This window comes from Ambystoma mexicanum, chromosome 6q (genome assembly GCF_040938575.1).
Source record: "Ambystoma mexicanum isolate Mex_15411 chromosome 6q, UKY_AmexF1_1, whole genome shotgun sequence".
NCBI lineage: Eukaryota > Metazoa > Chordata > Amphibia > Caudata > Ambystomatidae > Ambystoma > Ambystoma mexicanum.
In genome coordinates, this window is record NC_090937.1 from 857,718,022 (window position 1) to 857,727,350 (window position 9,329).

Below are 9,329 nucleotides of genomic sequence, written 5' to 3' on the forward strand. Positions count from 1 at the left end.
ACACTTAGGCATATGACAGTGATCAACAATGGATGATGTTACACTAGCACACTGATTTAATTACTTAGGAGTTAGTATAGGGAGGATAAGGTAGCTGAGAATACTTTTGTGATTTCAAGGAAATGCAATGATGAACAAAAATGCAGTACAGAAATAAACTGATAGGGTTTCACAAGAGATAATATGTTCAATTTTCCCCTTGTGGCAATTCACCCCCCCCCCCTATGCAATATAAGGAGATGGAAGTGAAGCACACAGTTTTCAGGCTTACAATCACAATACAATACGAATTTCAGTTCCCCCCAAGCAAGCTTAGAGAAACAGGGATGGTTTTAAACACAGGCAAAAGTACTTTTAAATGTGGTATGCAAAGAAGGGAAAAATATGCTAAAAATGATTTTAATTCCCTGTAGGAGGTTCAGGGTAGGTGATAGCTATTTAAGATTAGTTCAAGTCACACTGGCAATGATTCAGGAATGATTATCAGAGGGAAAACGGATTTCAGCAGTTGCAAGCAAAAGACGGCTATTTTTGACAGGAGCTAATTTTTCAATTCGCGACAATTTAATCGCGTGTGTAGAGCGGATTACGGAACAACTATAAGGAATAGAAAGTCGGTTTTAGGCTTGTTGGAAAGCTTTGAATCTTAGCTTTAAAATATACAGCTCTGCTTACTGGGTCTGGATATGGCTCTGGATACAGCTCTGCTTTCTGGGTCTGGATATGGTTCTGGCCCAAGGTTCTAGCCAGAATCAAACAGCTCGCCCGGCTGTTGAATAGTTTGGTTAGGTTGCTGGGTTCTGAAGCCTCTGAAAAGGATTCAGCTTTTGGACTAGGCCTCTCAGCTGCAAGTTCTGAAATCTGGAGTCTGGCTTTCTGGATATTGTCTGTATTTGGAGTCATCCGGCAAAATGCTTCGCAAGAAAATGGAAAGTGTGTGTCTTGCCTGTCCAAAGCAGTCTCTTTTTATGTGTTCTGAAAATGGGTGTGTGCGTGGGCATAACTAAGCCTGACCCTCACAACTTATCATTGGCCAAGTCCTCCTCTCTCCTTTGATTGGGGGAACTGAGTTGTGAGTCATCGTGATGAGGTATGTTCATGGGTCAGAGGATCCTCCCCTTTGGTTTCACTTAGAAAAATGCATTTTACCCAAAACACATATTTCCCAGATACACAGTTTGTTGAAATTACATATACACATCATATATTAGTTCGGGTAGGTCTCTGTTCCAACTCTGATGTTTCTAAGAGCTTGGGTTAAGAAATGACAACATTTTGCACTTTTTGGTTGGTTTTCCAATATTGGACTTTTACCCAAATGTACACAGAGGTACACCCCCATTCTGGGAAGAGTACAGTAATTTACTATGTCTCCAGCATAAACCCTGTGTCTGCAATATTAATAAATAGCGGGGTTCGGTCCCAGAACACCGCACAAAGTGGAGTTTGGTCTCAAATCATGAGGGCATTTTCCATATTAAGGACACACAAATTGTACATTTCTGTGAGCTTAATACAAGATTTTATAAGCAATTTAATCAAACATACATTTGGTGCAATACGAAATCCAGAATCCAGTCTGGGTCCGCCCCCAGGAACTTGGTGAGTCAGAGATCACATGTCTCTCCTTCCCCCAGAGCACTGTTTACAGTCACAGCTCAAATCAGCATATTCTATTCAATGGAAAGTGTCTATTGTGTTGACTGAGGTCAGCAGACCAGGGGGCCACTCTGCATTTGGTTAACAGAAACCTGTGATTTCCTGCCTTCTTGTGTGGAGTTCTGAGGTGTGAAGGCTTCCCAGCCTCTTGGACTGTTAATTGAATCAGACTGTCTTCTGGGAACAGCAGGTGTTAAGAATTTTCATTAACCAGCAAGGGTTGAAGTCCAGGCTGGCTCAGGCTTCTTTGTCAGCTACTGAAATACAGTTCTCCTGTCAGAGTTTAGATCGCTAGCGCCGGTTAGTGTCCAATGCCGGTATTGCACCTATTTTTGGAAGCTGTCTTGAATTAATGCATTTCAAAAAGAAAGGATTTTACTTGATAGTATATGATCCTTGCTTGACATGGCATTGATGTGGATCTGCAGTAGAGTAAAGTAGAACACTCAACCAGAGTTGGATTTTTGTTTGGTGGTTTCGTGCCCATGATCTTAGCAATTTTTGACATTAATAAAAAAAGATTTTGAACAGAACCATCTTTCTTTGCACTGGTGGGTGGCAGGTCAGGCGACCATTTTGGTGTGCACAAAACTGTGCGGTTCTCCTGGATTCTGGCGCAAATGTGGGCTTTTCCGCCATCTTGGATTTTCTAAGCCCACAGCACCAAATGTTGTAGCATAATAGTTCAAACGTGGGTCAGGACACCCAACAAGCCCCCCGCCCGACTGCACTTTGATTTCGAGTCGAGGGGGAGTCGGGTGCAAAGGATGTTTTGATCCATGCGCTGGTATGTCCGCATCATCTTCTTCTGATTCCGGAGATGACAAAGTTCAGCATCTTTTCCTCCATCAGGTGGATCGATCGGTTCTGCTCGCCGGTCCTGATGGGAGTATTGGGCGGTACTATGGGCCCCTCGGATCTCTGCTCCCGGTCCCCAGATCGTCCTCCTTGGCCAGTCTCCAGGTTTTCTCTCTCCTAGGACGACAAAGCAAAGTGGCAATACCTATTTGTAGACATTTCTCCCCCACTATCGATATAGTGGGCGGCATATACATTTTATAAATCAAGAGACATTTGCATTCTAATTTTTTTTAAAAAACAAGATATAATCAGGTGACATTTGTATTCAAGAATCATAATATTTTAGCGACTATATGCGGGATATTTTAGGGTTGGAGTTGAATTACTCTGGAGCGGCCCCCTCTGGTATTGCAGAGGACTCCTACAGTTGCTGCAGAGTGTGCCTGGGATGGCAACACTTTAGCTGATTAATATGGACCCACTTCTCTTCATCTTCCGCCAAACTGCCTTTGGGGATGTGGATCTTGTAGGCGACTGGGGAGATCTTGTCTACAATTTCAAAAGGTCCCTTCCATGTCGGCAGAAATTTTCGCTGTTTGGCCTGGTTCCTCTGGAAATTATATAGATGGACCCGGTCTCCCACGTTGTATTCTTTCATGGTAGTATTCAAAGTGCGTTTTCATACTCTCCGCTGATCTTTCTAGATTCCGCTGAGCATAGGAAAAAGCATGTTGGAGGTGTTTCCTCAAATTCTCCACATACTCATGAGTTGTGGAGGCATTGATTAATGTCTGCTCTTGGGTCCTGTAGAGCAAATGCCGGGGAAGCACCATCTTGCGTCCAGTCATCAGCTCAAATGGTGACATTTTAGTTGCAGATGAAGGGGTAGATCTGATGGCCATTAGGACCAGAGGTAATCGGATATCCCAACTTGGCCCAGAATCTGCCACAAACGTTTTTAAGATGCTCAAATGGTTCTGTTGTATCTCTCCACTGCACCAGAAGAGGCTGGCCGGTAAGCAATATGTAGCTTCCTTTTAACCCCCAGTAGCTCCCACATCTTAGTCATTACTTCGCTGGTGAAATGGCTACCTCTGTCTGACTCAATCCTTTGGAGTAGACCAAAACGCGAAAAGATGTGGTTGATCATCAGGGCAGCTGCTGTTTCTGCCTTGCAGTTTGGGGCCGGGAGACATTCCACCCATTTGGTAAATAAGCATGTCACCGTCAACATGTACTTATTCCCCCTAGAGGAGCGAATCACGGAGCCTATGAAGTCGACTTGCAAATCTGACCATGGCAGTGTCATCCCCCTCTTTTGGAGAGGCGCACGGTGTGTGAGGGATGTTGGCTGAAATTGTGCACACACAAGACACCCCTTCAAGTATTGGTTGAGGTCCTGCCCCGTGTGTGGCTAGTATGCAACCTCTCTTAAGATCTCAAGTGTTGTGTGAAACCCCCTATGACCGGCTGTGGCCGTATCATGGGCGTGACTTAACATCAGGCTTCGGAATGAGGTAGGGACCACCCACTGATCATGGCCAGCTTGGGATTCCCTTACCAACAAACCGTCTTGGATTCGGAACATGTTTGGACATTTCATCAACACTCTAAGGTCCTCTTTCCCAATGTAATCGGTATGCATCAGGGGAAAGTTCTCAGTTTCCTCAATGTGTTGGTAAAACTTACCAATTATTGAATCCCCCTTCTGAGCCATGATCAAATCAGCATCTAGGGTCTCCTTACTCCATTGTGCAGTTGAAAGATCATTGTGAGCATTTGTCTTGGACCTAGTGATAGCAGTGACCTGGATTTCCCCCAACAGGGATTCAATCGCTATTAGATCCCCTTGGATGGCCCCGGTTTTGGCCAGCTCATCAGCTAAGTCATTTCCAGTTTTGTCTGGTCCCTCTACTTTGGAATGACCCTTGATCTGTTTCCAGTAGATGGTAATCCCATTCATGGGCACCAGATCATCAATGTTTTGAATTAACTTCCCATGTTTCAAGGGTTTGTTATTAGCACAGAACATGCCTCTGGTTTTCCAATTAACCAGGTGCTCCACAAACCCGTTCCGTACATAATCTGAATCTGTGATTATGACCAGTTTGTGGAGTTGATGTTGGACAGCAGTGAGGATGGCTTGATACACAGCCATAAATTCTGCCACCTGACTACTTCGGGGACCAATTTTGTATCCAGCGGAGGGTTCTGGGGACTCATTCACCCATGCATTCCCTGCGCCGTCCACAAGTTCTTTTTCCCGTTGTTGTCAACATGGTAAGAGCATCCATCCACATAGACAGTGGGCATTCCCTCACACTTGTCTTCTTCAAAGACTTTGTGTGGGGAATTAAAGTGTGCTTCCATGTTGTCCTTGATTTTTAGACTTTCGTCCTCGAGACAGTTTTCTCTGGCACAATCATGCAAGTCAGCCAGACCTTGCGCGAGGGGACTCTTCTTGTTTTGGCCATATCTGACCTCCACAGGAAAGCCTTGCAGTGACAGAATCCAGGAAGTAATTCGGGAATTACTCACATTTCCGGCCCGGATTCTGTCACTTTGGAGATATTGCAGAGGCTGGTGTGGAGTCTCCACTATGATGTGTTCCCCCTGGATAAACGGGCGGTAATTCTTCAATGCCCACACCATTGCCAGGAGTGCCTTCTCACAATCGTTGAATTTTTCCTCCACAGAGGATAAAGTTTTACTCGCATAGCAGATTACTTTATTGACCTTGTCATGCTTTTGATATAATACTTCAGTCAAGCATGTATTAGAGAACTCTGTCTCCAAGAAAAACTCCTTGTTTCTGACAGGTTAAGCTAGGCAGGGCGCTTTTGAGAGGCTTCTTTTGAGCTGTCTTACTGCCTCGGATTGTTCTGGACCTCATTCCCACTTGACCCCCCCTTCAAGAGATGAATCAGGGGTCTGTGATCTCTGCGTAGCCCTCAATGAACTTTCTGCTGTAATTAGTCAGTCCAAGGAGGCTCCTTAGTTCCCGCAGAGTTGTGGGGTCTTTCAGTTTCTGGAGTGCTTCCACTTTCTTTTCCTGGGGACAGAGACCCTGAGGAGTAATCTCATGCCCCAAGAAATTAACACAGGATCTACACCACTGTGCTTTCTGAAAGGAAAGTTTTGCACCGGCGGCCCTCAACTGGGTCAGAACATAACAGATCTCCGCTATATGTTCCTCCACAGTTGAACTTTTGATGAGGACATCATCTACATAAGCCAGGTTACCCCTAGCACCCAGGTCGGGCATGGCCTTGTGTAGGAAAATGTTGAACTCATTGCCGGAGTTGAGGTATCCGAAGGGAGTCCGGGCCCATGTGCACTGCTGGCCCCCAAAGGTAAAAGCCAGTTTGTATTGGTCCTCCCTACTGACAGGCACGGTCCAGTATCCATTGGTCAGGTCTATTGCAGTGAATACCTGTGACCCCTGGATCTGGGCCAGCCCTTGGTCAATGTAGGGAAGAGGCCATCGGGAAGTATGGACCCGTTTGTTGAGCTCCCTAAGGTCGGCGCAGAGTCTCCACTGGCCGTTTGGCTTCAATATTCCCAGCACCGGATTATTGAAGGTGCTGTGTACTGGACGGAACATCCCGGGGGACTCAAGGTTCTTAATTATTTCAGTAAGGGACTCCATGGATGCGAGAGGCAAACGATATTGCTTCACAAACACTGGAGTCATGCCAGGGTCCGTGGGAATTGTTGTTGCGTGGATGTCGGTGCGACCACAATCATATGAGTCTACCGCAAAGAGATATTGGAAATCCAAGAAAACTTGTTTCAACTTTTGCTTCTGTTCCAGAGTCACGCAGGCATCAGCTAGGTTGACTCTCTCTTCCACCATCTGCCTGAAGCCTGGAAAGACTTCTGGTTTGGCTATCTCAGTGGCCTCCTCCAGCTGGTTGGAGAAGTCCCTGGTCAGGGTGCTGATTTGGGCTGGAGGCTTCAGGTGGGAAAGGCAGCCCTCATGGACCTGGAAAATCACCTCATCCCTCCTGAAGTCACAAGTCACATCTTCCTTACCATAAGGGCAGGAAGTGTACACCAGGAAGTTCCCCCCATGCCGGGGATAGATCCTGTCTGGTGTTGTTTTGTCATCACTGTCACTGTCAAAACAGTCGTTGGGGATTGGTCTTAACAGTTCATTTCCTAAATCAATGGAGAAATGTCGGTCATCAACTGCCATTCCAATAATGGTGCCCGTGGCTAGAGTAATACTCTTTAAGTCGCTGTTATCCACCTCTATTGGAATGGTGTCATGTTCTATGTTGACTAATGGTGTTGGGTTTACCCCCAACCCTTGCTGTTGGAGAAAAGCATTTAGATGAATATAAGCATCAGGGTTTTTCAATTTTTGTCCTCTTCTAACTTTCACTTCCAGGGTGAATTGTACGGTCCTTTCTGGGATGGTGACTTCCTCTTTAACCTGAATTTCAACTGCATAAGGTAGCAATTGAGCTGACCTAAATGCTTTTTCTGGATCATCAAAGCCCATGGGATTATCCACTAATCAGGACCAAGCTTTGAAGTTTATTAGGTCCAAACTAATGGCAAAGCGATTGAGAATGTCACTGCCTAAGTAAAAGGCGGCAGTGACGTCTCGCACGACCCAACAATTATGGACTATGCTCTTGTTGCCAAAGGCGATTTTGAGCATACACCTGCTTGGCAGGAGATATTTGGAATTGGGTGCTTCCAGGTCCATTTCCGATTTGTCTATCAGTTTGAATGTGAGAATGGCTGGATCTTTTTGGATTTGGCAGAACATGGCTTTGCTGATGAAGCTCTTACTGTTGTTCACACACACTTGGGTGAGAACAGCGTCCTTCGCATCATTTAACTGAACAGGGATGAACAACTGCTTTCCAATTTGCTGAACATCAGCCAGGCTCTGAGCTGATTTCACATCTTTCTGGACTATAGGAGTGGGAGTTTCTGATTGTGGATTAGTAAAGAATTTCAGAGTATTTCCTTCCAGTGTGGAATACCACCTTAAACTGGAGGGAAGTTTGATTTTCAGAAATAGAGAGGACCCCCCATCACCAGTCTGTTGTCCTACTGCTATTACCGTTACGTCTGGAATTTGGTTGTTCTGGAAGTGAAATTCTACTTGGTCAGATTTGTGTTCAACCATGTGGCAGGTGCCGTTTAAACTAACATGGTTGACGCTCTGTTTTCATTTTATTGGTCGGCTAGTCTGGGTCCAGAGGACCTTGTTTACACAATCTATTAGGGGTGACAACCTTCTCAGGAGGTCATTCCCTAGTAAACAAGGGGGGCCCTCTGGAGTCACTACTATGACCGGGTGTTTCACCTTGTGTCGCCCAATTTTGATGTCCAAATCTGCAGTCCCCTCGACGGGAATTTCCCTCCCGTCAAAGTTCTGAAGTTGTCCAGGAAGAGAGGTGAGAGGAATTCAGTAATTCTCCCCCTTTCCTGCATTTAGTTCATCAAAGGCCCTTTTGGACAGAAGAGTAGCTTGGGATCCAGTGTCCACCAGTGTCAAAATTGTACCCTGCCCCTGTACTTGTACCGGGGCCTAGTATCTTCCCTCCTTCTCCTCAAGGGGGCACAGATAATGCACATTTTTGGACAACTGGTGGGCTAATTTTCTGGTTTTGGACATTGGCCCTCATTCCAACCCAGGAGTTAAGGGTTTAACGGTGCATGCCCATCTGAGGGTTCTGCTGAGCCCTTAGCATGCGACCCAGCTCCTGTGCCATATTTTGGACCTGGCGCTCAAGTTGGGAAACCCGCTGAGGCTGATAGAGGTTCTGTTTTCTCCCCTGGGATGATCCCGGGAAGGGTAGCTATCCCTTCTCTGGTAGTACCCCGGGTTGGGAAGATTTGGGTACCCCTCCACCCTTGGCCTCCCCTCTCCCGGATTAGGTGGTCTGGGCTCAGGTAAGTGGGGAAAGAAGGATGGATGATTTTGGGGCTGGAAGTTCGGTGGATACCTGGGGAACAAGTTCTGCCCAGGATTTGGGGAATTTCTGCCCTCCTGTGGGAAGTTAGGAGGGAAGTTCCCTGGGTCAGGTGCTTGGCTGGATCCCCCCCCTTGGGCTGGAGGAGTCCACACATAACCCAGGATGGGTCGGTTCTCCTTGTAGCGGGGACTTACATAATCAGGGGAGTGAGGGACCCCATTTGTGGGACTACCTCCTTGACTCCCTGTCTGTGATTGGCCCGAGGGCCTTCTGGGATTTGAATTATTCGGTGCAGGCAGGTTTTTAGGCCCCCCCATCTCCAAATCTAAAATGGGGGCAGCCTTTACCTCTGCCACCTTGGCAGCAGCAGGTGTGCTGGTTGATTTGTGGCTTTTCTGGGTGTTATTTTTATTTTCCACCGGTTTCTGCACCTCATAGATGCGGGTGGCTTGCTCAATGACCCAATCTAAAGATCTTTTCTCGTGAAAATCTCTCACGAGCTGGATCATTATGTATTTGGGTAAGGCATGGAAAAACGCATTAACAAATTCTTTACTGTCCGTGCGCACCCTTTTTGTAGTCTGTGCAAAAGCATGCTTCAATTCCTGCACAAATTCTTGTGGGGCCTGATCCTCCCCACATTGCAAATTGTAGGCTGCCTTGCGAGCCTCTTGGGGATTTCTGTGAACAGAAAAATGTTTCAAGATGGCCGCCCTATATGTGGACCATCTTGAAACTGGAGTATTCTGGGGAGAATGTCCATTTGACATACTGAATGCAGCTACTGCTGTCCTTCAAATGGAAAGTCTCCATCATTTGCTCGTAAAGCTCCAAGTGTTCCCAAACAGAATACTTGGCGTTCTTGTGATAAGTGGTGATGACACTCCTTATTGCCTTAATCTGTTTTAAGGGGTCCTTAAGCAAGGCCCT